This window comes from Lissotriton vulgaris, chromosome 6, assembly GCF_964263255.1.
Source record: "Lissotriton vulgaris chromosome 6, aLisVul1.2, whole genome shotgun sequence".
Classification (NCBI taxonomy): domain Eukaryota; kingdom Metazoa; phylum Chordata; class Amphibia; order Caudata; family Salamandridae; genus Lissotriton; species Lissotriton vulgaris.
The window spans coordinates 1,416,926,847-1,416,949,082 of NC_141694.1; positions in this window are offsets into that span (position 1 = coordinate 1,416,926,847).

Sequence of the window (22,236 nt, forward strand, 5' to 3'; positions counted from 1 at the left end):
TAGTGAGCCAGGGCGTTCACTCTCCCCGTAAGTCCTAGCCATGGCGTATTTCTCAAGGAAACAGACCTCCCTGTCCGCCTCCTCATTAAATTCCGAGACCAGATTCCGAAGCCTGTCGGTCACAGCGGGGTCAGAGTCCGTCAAGAGTTGCGTCTCCAAGACGGCCAACTGAGACTCTAGGGCAGAGAGCCGCTGTCGTATGGCCTTTAAGACGCTGGAGTGCTTGGCCATGGCTATCCCACGAATGAAGACCTTGAATGCCTCCCAGATCGCGTGGAAGTTGTCCACAGAGCCCAAGTTCTTCTCAAAGAAGAGGTCAATCTCCTCCGCCATTTCCCCTCTGAAAGTGTCATCCAGCAGTGCATACGGTGGGAAGCGCCAGGTGAACGGGGGGATCCTTCGCCTCGGCGTCTCTAAGACCAACAGTATCGGCGAGTGGTCGGACAGTGTACGCGCGAGTACAGCGCACGTCACAATTTGATTAGTGATGGAATGAGAGGCCAGCCAGTAGTCAATCCTGGTGTGTATGTCATGGAAGGAAGAGTAATGTGTGTACCCACCCCTACCCGCATTCCTGCTCCTCCACACATCGACCAAATCTAGAGTCAGCAGCTCAGCTGTAAGAGCCACCGCCGCTGCAGCCGGCCTCCTCGCAGGGCCCGAGGACCTGTCTAATCCGGGGTCTAGCACCAGGTTAAAGTCCCCCCCAAAGCATGTGTGCCGAGGTATACTGTCTACAACACAGGGCCAACCGGGTATAGAAGTCAGGGGAGTCATAGTTCGGACCATACACATTAACCACAATGAGATCATGTCCCTTCCCTTCGCACCTCGAGATGAGATAACGGCCCTCTGGGTCCGCTTTAAGCAGCCGCAGGACCAGTTTGGAGCGCGGGTTCACCCATGTCAACACACCCCTAGAATGTATTGTGTAACCCACAGTGGTGGAATTACCCAATAGGCCCCTGTGCTGCAGTATCTTGCTCATGAGTGGTAAATGTGTTTCCTGAATTAAGGCAAGATCCACGTGATGCCTCTGTAGATAATGGAGTACCTTCCTCAACTTCCTGTGGTCATTAAGACCCCTAACATTCCAGGTCAACACACGTAAGGTATCAGTAGAATCGGCCGAGGCCGTTACCCCGGCGTCCGCCATTGGGATTGACATAGGGCAATACAATAGTACACTGCTACAATTGCACCAGCATTTCTCGAGTCATCTGAGTGGTACAGCAAACATAGTGTGAACAGTACCCCCCCTTTAGCACCCCCCCCTTACCCATCTTTCCCAAATACAGCAACCACCAAAGCAACAAACCCCAGTTCCTCATCCACATCAAAACAACCCAGCCCCCCACCCACAGCAGACCCACCCCAACCCGGTCCGACAGCAGCTCGCCCTCCCCACACCCCAACAGACCCACCCCAACTAGATTCAACCACCACAACAGTGTGCTTAACGCGCGGGGCAGCAGGTAGCCAAGTGACATTGTTTCCACCTACGTCTCAGAACTCTTGTGTGGCCCGCCACCCGCTCCCGCCATGCACATCAACCAAGAGTAATGCAGCAGCCATAACTATAAAGATTGTCCGTTACGCGCTTCGCTCCGCCCTATCGTGCACCCAGTCCCCAGTCCCGGGTCTATCACCGACAAGGGACAAGCAATCAGATCTCTGCAGTAGGCCCAGCATGTATCCGGATCAGATGAAGAACAAATCGCCACCAGAGCGGCCACCCCCACCCCCCCACATCCCACACACATGTCACTTATCTGCGTAACCAGCAATGTTCACATGAGTCGTCGAGCTCCCCGACTCTCCTCCAGAAAGAAAAAACGGCACACCTCCATCCCAGGGCAACCGCACCGGACCCATGGAAGGCAAGCCACGGGAGACATCGGTCAATCCTGATCATCCAGTCGCTGTCGGCCTCTTCGTCCTCGGGACTCTTTGCAGAGTTCGTTTTCTGTTCCTTCGCCCATCTTTTCATAGCCTGTTGTAGTGCTCCTGGATCCGTGAAGATATGAGAGTGACCCCCCTTATTGACACATAGCTTAGCTGGGTACAGTAAGGCATAGTCCAGGCCCATCGCCCGGAGTCGCTTCTTGTGGGGGATAAACTGTTTCCGCTCCTCCTGAACCTTTGCTGTGAAGTCTGGATATAACGAGATGGCGGACCCCTCATACTGTAGGTGCTGTTTGGCTCTCGCCAAGCGGAGCGCGGTGTCTCTATCCCTGTAGTTGAGGAGCTTCGCTATGAAAGGGCGCGGCGGCGCACCAGGCTGCGGCCGCGGGGCCAGTGACCTGTGCGCCCTCTTAACTGTGAACATGGCTGAAAACACTCCGTCCCCCAACAGTTTCGTGAGGAGGTCCTCCACAAAGCGTTCCATAGGACCAGTGGAAGTGCTCTCCGGAAGGCCCGTAATACGTAGATTACAGCGCAGAGAGCGCGCCTCCAAATCCTCAGTCTTATCACTCAGGGCCTGCATCATCCTCCGCATTTTCTTCTGTGCCGTGTCCAGGTCCGTTTGTGCCTCCTCCACCTCCGTCATCCTTCTTTCCGCCATGTCGTGTCTCTCTGTGTGCTTATCTAGTAGTTCCGCCATCCGGTCCATTCTATACGACATGGCATCTATCTTGGACCCCAGGGCCGAAATGCTAGTTTGTATTCCCTGTTCCATCGATAGCAGCATGGTTTTTATGTCCGAATCGATGCTCTGAGCCTCCTCCGCACGTGTCGCATGGCCATCCTCCGTGACCGGGCTTTGCTGGAGCAGCCGTTTTTGAGAGAAGGGCAGCTTGCTTTGAGTCCGATCCCCCTTGCCCATTGCACCTCAGCGATCTTCAACAGTTCACAATAGAGTGTGGGGCTCCCCGAGACGGTATACAGTGCCGTTGGGCGTAGAGCCTGAGCATATGAGTACACCCCCCCACCCCCAGGCTGCTTTCCGAGGGAGGCGAAAGTGAAAAAGCCACCAGGCCCACTCTTTCCCCGCTGCCGCTCGTGGTCTGAGTGAATCCACCGGTCAGAGCCACCGGATGCGTGTCCCCAATCTCACGCGGAGGGAACCGAAGTCCCAAGCAGCAGCCTAACCCATAAGAAAAATGGGGGGAGGGGATGAAACGGAGGGCCCCAAGTGTTGCCCAGATGGCCGGGCGTCTCGCTTTGGGGCCGCCCAGGGGGGGTCCCTCACTGTCCGCGTAAGCCGGCACGGTCGTCAGTTCAGTGTCCGCAAACCACTTTGCACCAGGCGTGTAGCTCAAGGAGCTAGTGCGAAGCTTCTCAGGGGGCCGACCACCTCGCCCCACGAACCCACCAAGGCAGCAGTTCTCAGAGCAGTCCCTGACGGCGACCGCCCCACAGCAAGTCCCTCAGGGGCCACCAGTGTCCGGTCTCCGCACCGCCGTCGGCTCAAGGGGGGGGGCACAGCCACCCTTCGCTTCCCCGCCTCTGCTCGCCGGCGGCCCGCCGGGGTCCAGCTACGAAAGGGCACAGTACCGGAGCTGAGGTAGAAGGTCGCAGCCCTCCCAAAGTGCGTTCCTCACATGGGCGGGGGGGAGGGGCCGCCGGACCGGCAACTCGCGGGGCCTGCAGCCGCACGTCGTGCTACGCCGGCCAGGCGCCGCAATCACCTGAGCCCGCTGCTTCACGGCCTGGTCCCGCGGAGGCACGAGCACCGCCTCGCCTGGCCGCGTCTCTCGTTTCTCGGGGCCGCCGGAACGTCCGCTGGATCCTCACTTGCTGGGGAGTTGGCGGGGCCGAAAATCAGCGAAACAACGCTGCTGGAGAAGGATATTTAAGGATAGAAGTGTTAGTGCATGGCGGAGCTGTGTGACTAGGCAGCCATTCCGATTGCCGGCTAGCTCTGCCTCCCTGTGTACAACTTGTTATTGAGATATCTGGGCAAATAGGAGTTTGAGGGGGGATTGATAAAAACGGAGGCAACCATAATTGAAGCCTTCGTCCGTGGACTTGGGTAACTACGTTTGGTAGTCCCTGTGCACGACTGCCAGTAGATCCCACTGGGTGTGCATGGATTCCTGCATGCCTCATGGACTGTGTGTGTTTCATGACCTCGGTTTCTTGGATTTCAGTGAGTGTGCTGGTTTATGAGTGCATGGATGTCTGGTGGCGTGTTTCTCTGTACAGGAAGGTCTATATATGTGCTGTCCTGGCTACTTATGTCCAAGTATGTGTAATTGTTGGACTTGGCCCTTTTGGCAGGTTCACCCCTAAACTTTTTGCTTTTAATTGTGACCTGATACTAGTTGTTTTTGGCTTCTGCGCAATTTAACCCTGTGTCCCAGTGTAAAGTTCGTGCGCAGTCTGAGTGCGTGTGGTGAGATTGCCCTGCCCTCCCATAGGAATGCCTGGGGAATGTGTGTGGCCATGGTAGTTCCTGATGTGTGGGGAGTGCAGGGGCGAGTTTGGTATGTGCAAACTCGTGAGATTAAATGCTGGGCGACGGTGTGTGCAGATTTACTGTGTCTAGTGTAGAAGTGCCATTTCTAGAAGTTGGCATGTCTGTGTAGTAAATCTGAATTGACTGTCTGGCTTGTGATTGGCTGGAGCTGGCTGGTGTGCCTGGCTCCAGGAGTCAAGATGGTTCTGCCCCGGTGGTGAATGGAGAGATCTGCATGTTGATGGGAGGGAGGAGTGCACCTGGGACCTGAATAGGGCTGGGCCTTCCCTCCACAATGCTGGCTCTGCCCGCTGTGGTGCGTCTGGTGTCCCTAGCCTGTCCTGTGAATGGGTAGAGGGGCTGAGCACAACAAAGTGCTCAAAACCAGTTGTAACTGGTTCTCCCCTGCCCTACAGCTCCAGACAAAGGGAAACATGTGTATCAGAAGGGGCTGTGACCCCATGTTTCTGTTCTCACTGATCCTATCTGGAGGGGGGCCTGCTGCTGCTGCTGGACGCCAGGAGGTACCGCCACTGGGGACTGCCTCCCTGCTGGAGGACCGTGTGAGCTGGGCCCTGGGCCCAGCGTTTGCCTCCCTGCCTTCCTTCCAAGACTTTCCCTGACCTGTGTCTTTATTTGGAAGAGTGCTTTGCCCTTTATTTCTGGCAAGAGCACCCCATTCTTCTTCTATGGACTGAGGGCCTACCTGGATTCTGGCTGAAAAGCACTACACCCTCCCTGAGGAACAGTGTGCTTCGTGGGACCAGCGCTTGTGTGTTGTCCAGCTTGCCCCTCTGACCTGTTGCTGAGTTGGGGGCCCTGGTGCTTTGAGGACGCTCCTGGGTGTGGATTGCAGCCCGGGGAGGCTACCTGGGGATTGCCCTGTGTTCTGCTCTATAGCGGGTGCCCATCCAGCATCTCTGCCTGATGGAGTGTTATTGGTATACTTAGCGGGTGCCCACCCCGCGTTATGGCCGCAATCGCTTTAATTTAGATAACGGGTGCCCACCCCGCAACTTGCCGCCACCAACAGAACCACCGGCGTGGCCTGAGCCGCTTTTCAAAAATTCCCTCCGGGGCGCTATTGGCGCGACCCGGAAGGAAGGGGCCGTTGCCTGGCTGGGGGAGGGCCACCCGGAAGCTGAGGAGGCCGCCCAATCACAGAGCGGCCCGAGAGAAGAAGCCGGAGGTCGACGGGAGCCCACCCCACACTCTGGTGCGGAGAAGAAAAGTGAGACTGGTAAGGGGGAGTCCCGTAGTAGAGGGGACCCGAGGCACATTGCCGGTGCCTGCCCCTCCGCATGCCCAGAAGCCAAGAAGCAGCCAGAAGACAACAGAGACTCCACTCCGTGAATTGAAGGAGAACGCCTGCAGAGGAGACGGCCCCGGTGCGGGAACCTATGAGCTCGGTGAGTGAGGGCTTGGAGGGATACTCTTGCCAGCAGCTACTTTCTATGAGCGAGCCGCTGTTGTGGGCCGCTCCAACATTGGGTGCACAGTTGTTCTGAGGGCCAGTGGGGCCCATGGTGGTGGATTGAATAGGGCCCCTCCTCCTGCTGACTGAGCAGTCCCGCACATGGCAGAGGGCCGCTCCAACATCTTGGGGCTAATCATTTTCAGAGCCTACGTGGCTCCAACGTACCCCCCATTTATTTAAAGTCCCTGTGTGTGTAGGGGGCATGGGGGTACCATTTGGTTACTGCTGCAACGCCGGGGGCAAGTGTTTTCCTCTATATTGGCCTCATTATTGTCAGAGCCTATGGCTCCACCATGGGCACATTTGTTTAGAAGTGCCAGCGCGCTCCCCAGTGCCTAGGGGCCTGTTCTTTCCCTAGTTTGGTGCATAATCCTTTCAGGAGTCAGTGTGCTCCGTGACACATAGTTGTTTCAGAGCCTAGGGGGCTCCAATGTTTGGCACCATTTGTTTAAAGGGTTACTGAGAGCCCTTGCCGCATTTTTCCCTACCTCACAGCTACCCAGCAAGTAGTGGGCAGCTGCACCATTTAGGTTCCTCATTTTAGGGGACATGTTCTTTGGGATTACACAGCTGCCCAGCAATTAGTGGGCAGCTGCCTCGTTTCGGCTTGATCTTTGGTGCCCTTCCCTTTTGCTGCATGCGCAGCCAGCCTGGACATTCTGGACATCGGGCATTTGAGCCCCTGTGGAAGGCCAGTTGGCCTGGGGTCAGTACCTTTGGGATTCTTGCGCAAGTTGATTGCCTACTGTGTTGGCGATTTAGGTCTATGTTGATAATTGCCTAATGTGATTTATGCGTAATGTGCAATGCCTTTATGCCTGTGATACCTCTAAATGTGTTTTCATACTTAGGAGGTTGTATTGCCTAGTATAGTATATGCTAGTGAGTTTGTTTGCCTGCGTGGTCTAAGCCTAAGGTGATTATTATTGTGTAGTGTGCTCCTACCTTTTACCAGTGGTTAATGGTTGTGTTCTACCATTGTTATTTGGTGCTACAATTATTCTATGTTCTAGAAGTGCTATTTCTACCAACTGCTGATTCTGACAGTGGCCCACGTGGCCCTGTCATGTGTATATAATCCCCTGTAAATACTGCCCAGTGCCAGTTGGCACAGTGTAATTGTGTGATTATGATCTAATGTGTTTATTGTAATACAAAGGCTATTTTTATATATAACCTTGTGTGGAGTTCTTTCTTGTTGTGTACCTAGTGTGTTGCTGCTGTGTGTGTATGTTGCGCAAACGCTTTACACATTGCCTCCGGGATAAGCCTGACTGCTCGTGCCAAGCTACCAAGGGGGTGAGCATGGGGTTATCTTGGCGTGTAACTCCCTTGCCCTGACTAGAGTGGTGGTTTCTGCCTGGCTTTGGCGCAAGCCTTAGCCAATCAGAAATCCCATTTCTAACAGTAATGTAATTCAATGTGAGCATGGATGCTGTATGCTCATACAAACATGCACCATGCAAGATTCAAATGTGTAGATTATGGCAATACGAGTGTAATATTATCGTCACCATTTGTTATACTACTATAATCCTGTATACATCTGTTTAGCACATTGTTCATATCTCTGCTCTTAATTTCCATCGCCTAATTGTTTTTCTTACATATCAGTTTAACATTGAGCCATCTTCCTTGTAAAACAAATATATTTTGTTTAGGAGAGCAAGTATCTAAAACACATGTGTGCCTAATTTAATCTCCAAATTGTAGACAGCACAGGTAACCATCATGGCATCTTAATGCATAAAAGTAAAAAGGCATATACATTTAAATACTTAAATACATAATTATTTTAAAGAGGCATGGAGAGCTGCCAGAGTTTCTCACCTATCATTCCCATTTTAGTTCCAGCCTACTTATAGTAAAGCTGTTGGGAACTTCTTCAATTAGTTGGATAATTTTGTAAGTAGATTGCTCCATAATGGCCCCAAGCACCTCTCAGAAATGATGTAATGATCTTACTTCATATCCTATTGAAAACATGGATAAAACAACGAAGCAACACATTCCACAGAATCACAGGCCTGTAACTGAGTCAATAATGATGTGAAGCACACGGCTCCAATAACCTCGTTCCTCAACCCTACACCTTGTTGATGTTTCTGCCGCTCTGGTATGAAAAGCTAAAGTGCCCCTTCTGCACACCCTGAGCCTCTTTCAAAGTGCCCCTCTAATCCCCTGATGGGAATCTTAACAGAAGTTACTGGCCTGTCAGGGTGAAGAAAGAGGACACTAGGACCCTGTAGGACAGAATCCTCACAGGTGCATATACACACCGGGCACCACGCCCTGCTCTGTGCTAGGCAAGAAGTGTGGGAGGAGCGAAGAATTCTAGAGAAGGGCAACAAGGGACAGCATGTGTGGAGACAACCTCCCCCAGTAGTACAGAGCAATGCAACCTAGAGGGTATAGGAATATATATCTAATAAAGCATGGAGAGACCTATTTAGCTGCATCTGTGTGTTCTGTCATATGTGCACGTACAATACAAAAACTGGTGGCAAAGTGAAGAAACAAACACACATGTGGTGAGTAGCCAGCCTCTTAAAGACCTGACACCCTCAACAACGTTCAAATTCCTGAGTATCACACATGGGCGTTGCAATTCAGCATCAGTGTACCCAGCGCTGCAATTCCTTTGGCAATATCATGTGGGAGTATTGGCATACATAGCGACACAACAGGAGCACTAATAGCCACAACTCTCTAACTAGGGGCACCAGGCTGTAGCATCATACAGTCCTACAGACCTTAGAACAAACTGAGAATAGTCACAGGTACCAGAAGCTCCATAGAAAACAGCTGACTCCACCCAGCAGCACCAGCGGCTTAGAACAAAGGCCCTTCCTTCCTCAGTAAAAGACTTGGTTGACCTGGCACCTTGATCACAAGAGGAGGGACGCACTCAGAAAAAGATTGCACTAAAGTAAGTGAGGGGCAGACAGTGGAAGATGGAAAATGTTCTGTTCCCTCCCGCCATATGGCCATATGCATGATACACAAGATCGCAATGCAGGACAAAAATAATCAAGACGCCATCTTGTTTGAACTCAGGCAGCCCCTAAGAAATAACAATGCAAACGTTTTAAGCCAAGACATTTTCCACTGAAACAAATAGTGAAGCTTACTTACAGTAAGACGCCCCCTAGAAAATAATATACCACTTTTTTAGGCGTCCTTTTTCCCCGCAGGGAATTACAACATGGTTGTTAGAAGGACTGCGTTGTAACCACGCATACCATTACCCCGCAAGTCGTAACAAAGACTTGCAGAGGGGGGCGCTGGATGTTGGAATAGTATAATTTACTATTCCAGCCCCAGTCTGTGACGACAGTAGGGAAGGTGTTGAATTTCAAATCCAACACCTTCTGCCCCCTCCGCAAGTCGTTGTTCCGACTTGTGGAGTAATGGTGTGCATGGTTAAAACGCGGTCGTTGTAACAAGCGCCTTGTAATTCCCTGTGGGGAAAATTTTTAGTGGTAAACAATGTTTACCCCATGAAAGCAAAACAGATGACCTGACTACTACTGTGAGATCTCGGGGATGGACCCAATAAAGAATGAAGCATTAGGAACAGAAAGTCAAACAAAATCAAACAAGAATTAAGGTCAAAGTATATAAAAACCACAAAGCAGAACCAAGGCCAAAGAAGAGTGCCAAATTCAACACAAAAGTAACGTTGTAAAAGAGTCTAAGAGTACATGGCATGAGCTAAGCCCAAAACAGGAGCATATCTGCCTAGCCAAGAAAGGAAATACTAAAAAATAAACAATATAACGCTATAGACATTAAAAACATATTATCTTCCATATAGCAGAGATTAGTTGTATTTAGAAAAGATGAATTGGAACTGGAAGGTGCACCACACTGAACATGAATAGTGACACGTGGCCAGAAGCACAGTTCCAAAGGACACTGCAGAGTGCATGAAAACAAAACTGTTCAATTTAGAAAGCAAATGAATAAACATGAGGCAAAAGTAAAACAAATGGAGAAAGGGAAGAGTCAATAGAGGAGAACTCCAATAAGAAAAAATGCAGTTGGATTGGCGAAGGCAGGTACACACTAGCCATTGACAATCCACCTACATTCCCAGCAGGGCTAGCTCAACCCTTTATCCTGTCAAAGTTAGTGAAATAAGTAACCATTAACCAGAGATGAACCCAAGCAAAGACACAAGGAACTTCACCAAAACTTGTAAGAGCATCTCTGCTATCTCACGTAGCAATCAACGAGCAACTTGTCGAACAATAAAGCAATCTCAAACACCCTGGATAGGAATTTGGGCACTTGCAACACAGCACATTTATGCCTGAACACTGAGTGTCACAAAACATGATTCGCTCCCTTGAAATGCAACCCCCTCTTCAGGGCACAAGTCCTAAAAAGAGAAGTGGGGGGACGCTGTCACCGGAAGTGACGTCACAACCGGAAGTGACGTCACGAAAGGTGCGCTCCAATCTCGTCCCAGAGAGGCCAAAGAGTGAAGTCCAGCTGTTTGACAGGGGAAACGGTGTCCACCCGGTAAAATAAGTGGGGTGACGCCGTCCGCCCACGTGGTACCCCGACTCGAGCCCTGCCCCTCTTATAGAAGTCAATGCACTTACTTTGGGACTTTGGTGTAATAGCTAGCTGGAATCGATGGTGGTAACTTTCTCAAGGCAGCAGGAGAATCTAGAGATAAGCAAAGCTTGCTGCTTCTGATTGAGTTAGTGGGGCATGTGAGACGATGCCTAATCACAATAATCTCAAAAAAAGAAGGCAGCGATATATACAAAAGTTCAAAGAACCACAGTGTTCACACTTTAACACTGAGAAAAATGGGACCAATGACGCCTCCTTTTAAATTCAGCACACGTGCCACTGGACAAATCATTAGCAGTTTTATTCCAAAGCTAGAAACCCTGAAATAATATTTCACATTGGAATACATCATTCATGAATGAAGATGCAAATTGAACTCCATTGAGGGCTGTTGGACAACAACCATTCAATGCAATCTTCTAAAAAAGGCAGTCTTTGTGTAAGGGCATACATTGGTGAATGGGCCAAGGACTGTTCATCACACCTCAGTTTGAGAAGGGAGAACAGGAAAGAAGGAACGACTCACAGACCTCTGAAGAAAGTTAAACGGTCTTAGAGAGAAGCAAGGAGGAGCAAGGCTGAAGAAAGGTCTCAAGAGAACAAAGGTCAGTCAGTCATTAGACATATAATGCACAGACATGACACACAATTCTATCATTTCATGATGGACATACTGGAGGAAGAAAGCAATTCAGAGATTTGGTCATGCATTGACCAGACCAAAGAGCAATGAAAACATGAAGGGGAGAAGAGTTGGCCTAAAGGCTAGAGCCGTCAACCTCAAATCTGGGGAACCGTGCTCGAGTCTCCTCAGGGACGCGCAACATCCTGTGATTCTGGGCAAATCACTTAATCTCCTCATGCCTAACAAAAAATGAATGTGTCCTGATGTAACTCAACTTGTGCTTGTGTAAAGTGCTCTGATACCCGATAACTTTGGGTCAAGTTTGCGCTATACAAAAACTCCGTAACAATAAAAAAATGAAGCAGCTGAGCGTCCTAGTGAGTGTCAGGTAGTAGTGCACTCTATGAAATTCACTCAAATAAAGTCATAACTAGGAAGACAAAGGAGGAAACATGCAGTAAACTACGTATTAAGTCAGCCGCATCCTGGAAATCAGCATATAAAAACACCGAAAAAATACACCACAAGGAGAGGCAGTGGTTAATTTCATAAGAGACGAATGGAGACAAAGATCATATAATCCAGAAAAAATCTGAAGACACCCATTGACGATGTCAACAGCAGATATTAGACAGTGACAAAAAAAGAGCATGAACTGAGTAAAATTTGCTTGCTGCAAGCAGAGCTCTAGTGGGAAAAATATATATGAGAGTAGCTAAGGTGTTAAGGATAGGAAACAACCAAACACTCAAGGAGCATTGAATTAAATTCCATAGACTCAGCAATATCACAAACTGCAGTGTGTCTAAAAGGGATGTAGCAATCAAGAGTGCAACAGATGCATTGACACTGGTCCAAGGTGTGTGATGCCCATTGCAACCAAATTAGTGGCTTCATTTTATTACTAAATCAAGGAATGTGGGGGCCAATTTCATCGCTTGCATTGGGCCTTGATCACCCTTGTCTACGCCACTGTGATTAAGTGAACTCACAGAAGAAACCACATGAAGACACATCAGAATCAGAGTTCATGTTATCACACTTTTGGGTCAACCTAACCACTAATCATACCAAGAGCAAAGAAATGTTGTTACTGACAATCATCTGAGAACACAACAAATTCAGAGACCAGTTCATTGTATGCTGAAGATTCAACTTTATTGCCAGCTACAGAAATCAACACACCACATAAACTGGGTCCACATAAAAACATGAATTTCATGCCATCCCCTGTGACCAGAAAAGCGTGACCTAGTCCACGAACTCTGAGTTCACAAAACCAGATTCATGGAATGTCCCCGAGGGATTGTCCCCTGAAGAAGAGATGGAGTGACATTTTCAGTACTGTTTCTGTGGGAAGTGAAAAGAGGTATGAGATGTATCCGTTTGCTCTGAAGAGAGGGAGATATCCATATCACGAGGAAGGCACTAGAGCCCTGTTTCGATTACTAGAATTACAGGAATATAACACTTTATGAGTTTTACAACCTGATGCTTCGCTTGCTCAAAGGGGGTGAAATGACTGGACGAAACTGGAAATGGTGAGAAACAAGCTAGAACCGGTACCAGTACAGAACAGTTCACACATCTTAATCCATATTATCCTATAATCAGGAGTGATTCCCCTAGCCTGGAATTCTGTACTTCCACTGTAAATCTGTTGTGCATACAATTTAGCAGAATTACCGGGCCACATGTAATTGGCCCCTATTTCTTCAATGGCACAATTCCAACTCATCAACCAAAACAACATTTTTATGACACCTTAAGCCGACTTCATAAACAAAATCTTTAAAGAAGCAGTTTTCCGGATAAACATAAGAAGATTGTCACTATGTTTGTACATTTCTAGAAAACTCAAATAACTGCACACCTCCAGCTGACATTCTTGCTGCTGATTGTCTTGGCAAAATTAGTGGGCATTCACTTGTAGGAACACGTATCAGTTGCATCTCTAGGGTTAACGGTAGTCCAGTTTCCACTCAAGCTGAGGACAGAGCTGGCTCTGCTCTAGGTTTGAGATAAAGCTGTACAAATAGGTTTAGATCCCACAATTGATTACAGGGGATCAATACATTGTCCTTCATTGGCTGCCTGTAGTGTATAATGTCAACACAGTTTCCTTTACTTTGCATGGATTCTTTCTTAGGGCCAGACCAAAGAATAAACAATTGAACACGCCACAGCGGCACCTACATCATAAACATGTTTTGCACCCCCGTGGTTACTATTCTTGTTTTACTAGTTAATTTGATAAATTAATTTAAAGCTATGCCTTTTATGGCAAAAAATCCCAGAAGTTTTCAGTCTCTTCAATACTATATCATGCAACTTCCCAAAATACCACTCTGTATGCTTCTAACAGTTTTGAAACACTACAATAAAGTGTATCAGAGGGTAAAACCAGGTGAAATCAGAATTCCAAATGGAGTAGATGCTTTGGCTCCATGTTGTGTTACAGGCCAGTTGTATGAATTTATGCTTATGAAATGCATGCAAATCAGAGTGCGCATATGCACCTATTAAAAAAATTGAACCATTTTAACCAAGCCCCTTTATACGTTCCGCTAATGCTAACCTTGTTTCCCTTAAAAACAGAGCCTTTGAACAAGTGATTGTTACAATACAGAAGATATATCCACCCTATTTATGACCCTCTTGGGTATCTTCCCTGCTGAAAGCGATGATTTTACAGAATATACAAATTTCAAACACAACCTTTCAATGAAGGCCATAATCCCTCATTTCAATGTTTTCTTCTTTTTTTCATCTCCTTCCTACCTGGCTCCTTGTCTCTGGAGTGTTGAAATGCTTTCTGTTTGCAGAGCACATAGTCATCTGCAGTGTTGCACTATCCATATCTCCCCAAACAATCGCCCAAGTGAAGAAGAAAGTACTGAATTTTTGGCAACAGTAGAGAAAAATTGTTCTCCACTAAGGGGCATTGTAGAGAATGGTAGCCAGTGTGTGGGGGATTTGGAAATGAAGGTTAGAAAAACCTCTGAGTACTCACTCACTTGTCATGTGGTGGCTGACATTTCCATAAAGAAATACTCTAATTCATAGGGTCAGATGTTAGCTAAATTGTTAGACACTTACTTGTACTTGTTTATTCTGCTTTATTAAGCATTTAAATGTCATGTAATGACCTCTTCTGAGCCCTAGTTCAGCAAGACCATTTTGTAGTTGGCGTGATTTTCCTAGTAGATCACAGCTCAAGCTCACTCACTAAGAAAGATCACACTGCTTCACTGGTATGGAATCTTAAGACAATTTTTTTTAAATGATCAGGTTCTCTATAGATTTAAATAACAGGATCACAGCATTCTGCAGACAGAGACTTTGTTTTTAAGTGACTTGCCTTCATGTTTTAGCTGTTGTTATTTCTCATGCTTTAAATTAAGTTTAATTTAAGCTGGGCTCCATGACTGGATTCTTGCTATTTGCCAAGAAAAACAACCAAAAAATAGTACAAACATAGCTCACTGACATGAACCTTGACGTCTTTAAATCCAAACTTTCACCAAATAATAAGTCACTTGAATTCAACCTGGATACCAACGTAACCCTCAATAAATACATTGCCAAAGGATCAAAGTCTGCAGGGGTTTAGCTCTCTCTTCTAAAGAAAGCAAAACAATTTATTCCAGAAAGTGACTTCAGGACTGATGTTCAAGACCTTATACCCTTCCAACTAGATGGTGGTAACGTCTTGTTCAATGTCATCCCAAACTCCTCATTGGCTCTCCGTAAAGGCATCCAGTGTTCCACATCACACTGATTCTGATGAAATTACATTGACTCCCCTTGCCAGCCCACACATCTTCAAAACCAGCTGCATCAATTACAGAACCATATTGACCCGCACCTCTGTTCATCTTACAGAGAAGCTCACCATCTCATGTGGTGCCTGGCTCACCTAAAGCCAGGACACTGCAGACTAAGAAAAAAACAGTGCAGCAGGTTGTTCTGTCTATGCATTCAGAATCTGAAACAACATCCCTGTATCTATCAGGACTGCCCCAATGCTGCTCCAGTTTAGAAACTTGTTGAAGATGCACCTCTTCAAAGAACACTACATCACGATGCAGCAACAGTAATCTTCTGTTCAGAGAACTCAACTGCCTTTCATATCAGTTATTAACTGTATGCTTTGAGTTTACCCTTCACAGTTCTCCACTGCCCATTGGCTAGAATCACACTCTACAAATACTACATACATACATACAAGCATTCACATTGGAGAAGCATGGCTAAATCTGAGACTTCTATAAACAGTGACATGCAGTGCCAGTTTTCAAAGATAGACATTGCCGTTGTCCAAGGAGGATTTGAGTATGGTGCTTCTGACCTTAAATTCACAAATCATTCTCATGAAAGCTAATTCAATGATTTCAGAACCATATGATTGTGTCAGTTTCTCCAATCCCAGTCAAATCATAGCTGCCCGTATCTGTATTATCTGTAAAATCTTCCTGGATTTGTTCAATTGAACAATCTAGACTCGACAAATGCATAGGCCTACTGATCTTCATTTTGTGGTTCAAATGCAAAATTGGGAGGTCCTTCTTGGGCAAGTTCAGTTTAAAGGCCATTCCCATGTTTACAGATTTCTCCTGAAGCCTAACAACAGCTCTTAGATTAATATGATTGTAGCAGGTAGATCAGACTCATAGAAACCCCCCCCAACAACTGAATGGTGGGTCGCTGACTCTACAAATCTCCCCTCTCTTCACTTACCCCAGAGCGAGTGGAACACGGATACAGAACCGCTCTGTAAAACCCAAAGCTACATGGAAGGAGACGGCTCCTTTAATTGGGCATACTCAGAGTTCGAAGCCCCACCCTTGGATGATGCACGCCCAGCCAGGTTGGACAAGAAGGAGGAAGGACGAGGGTCGGCGTGCGACGACACCGAGGAGGTAGTTTGTGTGGTGTTTGGGGAACGAGAAATGAGTGGAGAAGGAGCTGACCGAGAAACGGAGACTGGAGTGAGAAGAGCGGGAGGAGTTGAGGCGCCAGGAGGCCACCGTCCCCATGAATCGCCCAGCCACACTCCCAGAGGGGTGTGGCTCAGTCAGGTAGGGCAGCGGGTGTTAAGCTGGGTGGGGAGGCGGGGAGACTCCGCTAACAGCTAGTCCATTTGTTTGAAGTACCAGCGCCTGTGGGACCCGAATTGTAAATACTTTGCGTCATTCCCTTTGAATTCTCCCTCCCCTACCTATATCACACTTCCCTCACTGTCAGTCACTGACGTCCATCCTGTAAAGTCCCCTTGTATATACACTTGAACAGCGGTGATCCCTCACTCCTTGTTTCCCCCTTGGGCATTGTACGTAGAGGACTGTTGCCTGACCGCCCCTTATCCTTTCTCTCCTGCATGATCTACAGTGGAGAAACCCAGGCTAAGCAGACGGGAGTGGGCCCCACGAGGGGAATATCTTCTGGAGAAGACCCCAGGGTACAGCTGCAACAACGGACCCAGCTAGAATTTTCCGGGAAAGACTTACTTCAAAGAAAAAGAAGACCTTTATAAAAATAAAGCCATATCTACCTTGGTCCAGTCTCTGGTCCCTTCCTTCTACCCCGCCACAATGATACAATTTCCATTAGCACAGGGCCAGTATGCCACTGAAAACTGGGATAATAAAGTGGCAGGGTATTTCTGTATACTTCAACCACCATTAGGATATATATCGTTAAGAAGTTCAAATTGAGAAACTTTAATTCATACAATGTCAAGTATTATTGAATGTTTTTTGGTTATCCTTGGTTCCAAGGTTCACACCCCTATATGAAAGAGGCTCTAGGTAGGAATGAATGTTAGTACTCATAAAGCACACAACCTCCCAAGGGCATCTTGGCTCTGTAACCCAAGGTCCAAAAGAGGAGGCCAAAGAGACCAGAGCTCACTGCTGTCATCCAGATTTAATAGAACAGGAGTGTTCTGAGAGATATGTGGAACCGGGCACGGTTAGAAATTTGATGCAACAAAAGAGTAAGAAACATGCAGTAATAAAAAAAAAACATTCTACCACAATGAACATGCCAGATAATAGCAGAGGTACTGGAACTGCTGGGGGTGCTGCACCACTGAACACAGACGGGTTCTGAAAAATCAAAGCAACACATAAAGAACAGGTGTTGCAACTCCGCCACGTCCACACAACATTAGAATGGTAATGGGGTAGTTTATAGCTAGTGCTGCATTTAGGAGCACACACTCAAAAGTATATTACTGAAGCATGGTGTGGGAGCACACTGTCAGTTACAGACTGCACATTTGCTATTGTAATGACCACTACATTGGCGCAGACATAAAGTTTTACTGACCAAATGACATAGCACACAAATGATAATGTGTGGTCATAGGGTTATATTGAATATTTGTAATTTGTGCATGACCAATAAATGTCTCTCGATTAGTTTTGATCCTATTAAAATCTTTGCTTCCATTACACTTCAGAATTAGAAAAAAACTGCCTCATTTGTGCTTTCCTGTTTAATCATTTTGGAATATTTGTACAGTTCAGTTAATTAAATTGTGTTGTGTTATAAAGACACAACAACCTAAAGCCTTTCCTTTCACACCGTCAAGATTATCACATAGTTCACTTAACAAAACCTCACACATTGCATTAAAAGAATTTAAGCAAAGACCTGTCTTTATGATAAAATAATAAGCAATAATTTATTTTAAGTCTAGAGTGACATTGGACCTTTGTCTTTGAATACACATCAAATGTAACAAGATAAATACATTTTAATTAATCTTTATTGCTCATTAACCTTCCAGCACCCCACCATGTATTTTTTGGAGGGGTGGGGGTGTGCTGCAGCCCACGCTGCCCCACCCCACGCATCCCTACTTCAAGCACCTTTGCAAAACAGGCACCACAAAAAGAACCTGGGCCTTGGAGCTATAAAGAGAACTTAGGGACATAGATATGCAAATGACTGGAGGGGCAGCATGGTTTACTTAAGGCGTGCAAAAAATAAACATGTTTGCCTAAATCTCTCTCTCTTCTGCTGAAAACTGATTATTTAAACATCAGAAAGAGGGAGACCCAGGTTTTGTTTTCGTAGTTTAATCTCCATGGCTGCTTGCTTTGGCGTCAGAACTCAACTGTAATAGCTTGTTACAGTTAAGCGGCTACGTTGTTTCATTATTACAGGCAACTTGAGACACCACAAGTCGCCTGTGATGAGGAAATTAGAGACACGCTTTGATGCAGGTACTGCAGGCTTCCCCCCCCCCCCCCCCGCCCCCCTGTACCACAAAACTCATTTTCATTTCCTCCCCATCTCTTTGAATCCAACATTCAACCTCATGTATTTTTCCTGATGAACAATTACCTTGATTTTAAGTAATTCTCTATTTAAAGCAGCTTAATTGATAAATTGATACATTTCACCCTGGGAACCACACACAGCAGTGGTTTTTTTATAAATTAAATGTATATGTGTGGATGGCCGAGTGACTTGGTCTGATTAGATGCCTTTGTTTCTCCTTTTTGGTGAAAGCCTATTCAAATGCAGAGCTGTTTGCCTGGGTGTGCTGTTACTGAAAACAATGCTGTTTGCTTAGAGCGCGTCGTGGTGCTGTAGGGAAACTGTGCTTAACTATTAAAGCATGAGCGCAAATCACCCCAGTGGACTTTGGCTGTGGTTACTGAGTAACTTATTAAACACAATTCCACAGGTCATAACAACATTCCCCACACAGCAACATGTGTAATTTTAGCTTCTCCTCTGGCAGAAAGAAATACAAATAACAAGTGCGGCTCGCAGTAATGTCGAGAAAAGAGGGCAGTCAGCTGCAGCCGTGCGCGCCAGATGCCTGCTAAGCCCGGCTTCGAGAATCATTTCTGCCCTCTCTGCCAGGGCCAAAGTCCACACACATCAAAAAGCCCTGTTGCTTTGCAGAGAAACTCTTTTTAAACAAGAGCTCTGCAACCTCTGCCCCCACGAAAACAACTCTCCGAAAAAATATGTTCGCCATGGACGAGCCATAAAAAAAAGGAATTTAGAAGCTTAGAACTGTATCTGCAGATGTGTACTTGTTTGCTTATATAAAGGCACTGTTGAGGAGCCGGAATCACGAATGTGGACATTCTGGTCAGTCCCAATTTCCACACATAATCCCTCCTTTTACATGTAAGAACCCTTGAAATAACCTAACACTGTATGGACCAAGATTTACAGGGCAGAATGTTTTGAAGAATTTCGAAGTCTGTGTGTCTTGACATATAGAATTATAGATGGGTAAGAGTGAATTACGGGGATATTTTTCACCGAGGGGTTCTGAGTGACGTCAAACAGACAATGAGAGCGAAGTTTGAGTTGTCCATGATGTCACTCAGTACCCTGAGGTGAAAAACATCCTTGTGGTTCACTTCTGACCCATCTTTAATTTTATGTTATGGATGACCTCCAAAATCACCTGTACCTACCCTCAACTACTGTTCAGGGGCAGAGGATATTTTATGAGTATGGAAAGGGGCGACCACTCGGTCCCCCTGAACGTATGGTTGGGTGCCCCGATCCTCCCGGGAAACCATTTTGGGCGGGGGGCGGGCCCCGGCTGGTATGCCCGAAGCGGCGTAGCCGGGGCGCGCCTTTTCCCACCCAGGAGGGGTTGTCCTAGACACCTACACCGATGACCACGCCCAGTAGGCGTACCGGAGGAGGGTACACGCCCTCCCGCAGAAGAATAAATTGAGCGGGAATCCGAAGAAGCGTCCTCTTGTTCCTGCGCTCTGAAGGCCGCACCCACTCGTTGCTCGTGAGCCCTCGACGGAACAAGCAGCAATTTTGAGAACTTGTAATTCTTGTGTTTCTCTTTCAGTTACTCGAAGGCGAAGAGTCCAGGACTTCGTGGATCATCTAGGAGCTGATAATCGAAACCATGCCTGGCAAGAAAGCAGGAAAGGGTTCCGAGACGGATAAAGTGCTACGCATGTTGGTGAACCGGATGGCTGGCATGGAGCGGAAACTCGGTCAAGTCCCATCGATCGGTCGAGGTTTGGCGGAGGTCAAACAACAACTGGCTGCACTGAGCAATCCTGGTAACCCTAAGAAGGTAATAGGCCCGGCCTTGCCGGGAATCGTCCCCGAGGGTAGAGGGAAGCGGGTCAAGAGGAGGGCGGCTTCAGGGGAGGTTCCGGTCCCAGAGGTTCCGGTCCCAGTGGTACCCCCGGCCAACCCTGTCACACCAGCAGACAACCCGGTACCAATCCCAGACGCGGGTCAACCGATCCCGGTAGTAATTACCCCCGCTAAGGATATGCCTCCTGAATTGGCCACCCAGTTGGCCGCATGGCTCAATAAGAAAGCAGGGGGTGCCAAGACGCCCGGAGACACCGCCGAAGAGGCCAAGCTACTAATCCAGCAATTGCGGCAGTCGCGAGATGCCGCAAAGGCGAATCTTCCTCTTGTTCCCCCACAGGTGACACCGGCAGGACCTGCAGTTGGTCTCGAGAAAACGGCGGGAACAACGACCGAACTGGGTAAGCTCGCTTTGCCGGTGGCGGGGGAGGGCTCATTACCCTCAAGAAGGGAGAGGGTGGCACAGCACATCCCTATGGCCACGAAAGAGTTAATATGGGGAGACAAGTATGTCAATATGTTTTCATTATTAACTGACCATCGCGAGATGGAGTATGCAAAAACGCAGAAAGATTTGTGGCACCCGAGCGTGTGGCGCGCCAAGATGGCGGAATTCAGGGTGGATGAAACGATAACTAATTGGGCGAAGGCCTTTGCAATCTTTACTGCAGTTATGGGGGAACGTAAACCCGAGGTGTTAACTGAACTGTCTTGCTATCAAACTCGTATTATGGATTTTTATGCAATGTATGAGGGAGAGGAATGGAAAGGTTATGACATGAAATTCCGAAAAGCGAAAGAATATGATGCCTCTCTGACATGGGACTGCCTCGACTCGGTCTCATGGCATAAGCAGCTCCTGTCGGGGGCGGCAGGTACATCCTCGCCGGGCGGGAGTGGGTATGGGGCCTTCCGCCAAAAGCCCGTGGTGCCCTTTTGAACAAACGCCGGTATCGATCACCAGCCGAAAACCGTCGGGAATGGCGGCAAGCGGGGGGTCTGTTGGGGCTTCAATCGAGGCAACTGTAACAGACCACAAGGAACATGTAGGTTCAAGCATGTGTGTGCGGGCTGTGGGAATTCCTCGCACCCGGAGAGTTCATGTAGATCGAAAAATAACGAGGCGGGAGGAAAGGGAGGGTCCAAGCAGGAGTAATGTAGAACGATGTGACCAATTGCCTACACCCGTTGATCTCATGGCTATGACTCCTTGGTTAAACATATACCCTGATCATGTCTCCGCTGGGGTGTTGAGGAGGGGATTCTTGCACGGCTTCCACATCCCGGTGGGGGATTTTCGAGGGAACTCCTTTTGTAAAAACCAGTTATCGGCGCAACATAATCCAAGTGTGGTAGAGAGAAAAATTGCAAAGGAAGTCAGCTTAGGGCGAGTTGCAGGGCCTTTTCATCGCCCACCAGTGGCGGATTTCATCTGTTCCCTGTTAGGGGTTGTCCCGAAGAAAGACCCAGGGGAGTTTAGACTTATCCTTAACCTGTCTGCTCCAAGGGGTTCCTCGGTGAACGAGGCCATTGACCCAGAAGTTTGTTCAGTGCGGTACACATCGTTCGACGATGCCGTGGCCATGTTAAATCGCCTGGGCCCCGGGGCGCTGATGGCGAAATCAGATATCGAATCAGCGTTCCGGTTGCTCCCGGTACACCCACAGGATCAGCGCTTGCTAGGTTTTGCATTTCAAGGAAGTATTACATGCATAAATGCATGCCTATGGGTTGCTCCATTTCTTGTGCCTATTTTGAAATGTTCAGTTGTTTTTTAGAGTGGGCATTCACCGAGGCCACAGGGCATAGGCATGTTATGCACTATCTCGATGACTTCCTGTTCTTGGGAGTAGCCGGCGATACAAGATGTGCGCAGGCACTGCACGACTTCTGCATCCTCATGAGGGAGTTTGAAGTCCCACTGGCACCAGGTAAGACGGTTGGACCATCTACTTCACTGGAGTTTCTGGGAATTGAGCTCGATTCTGTGGAGGGATGTTTCCGTTTACCGATGGGAAAGGTGGCCAAGTTTAGGGC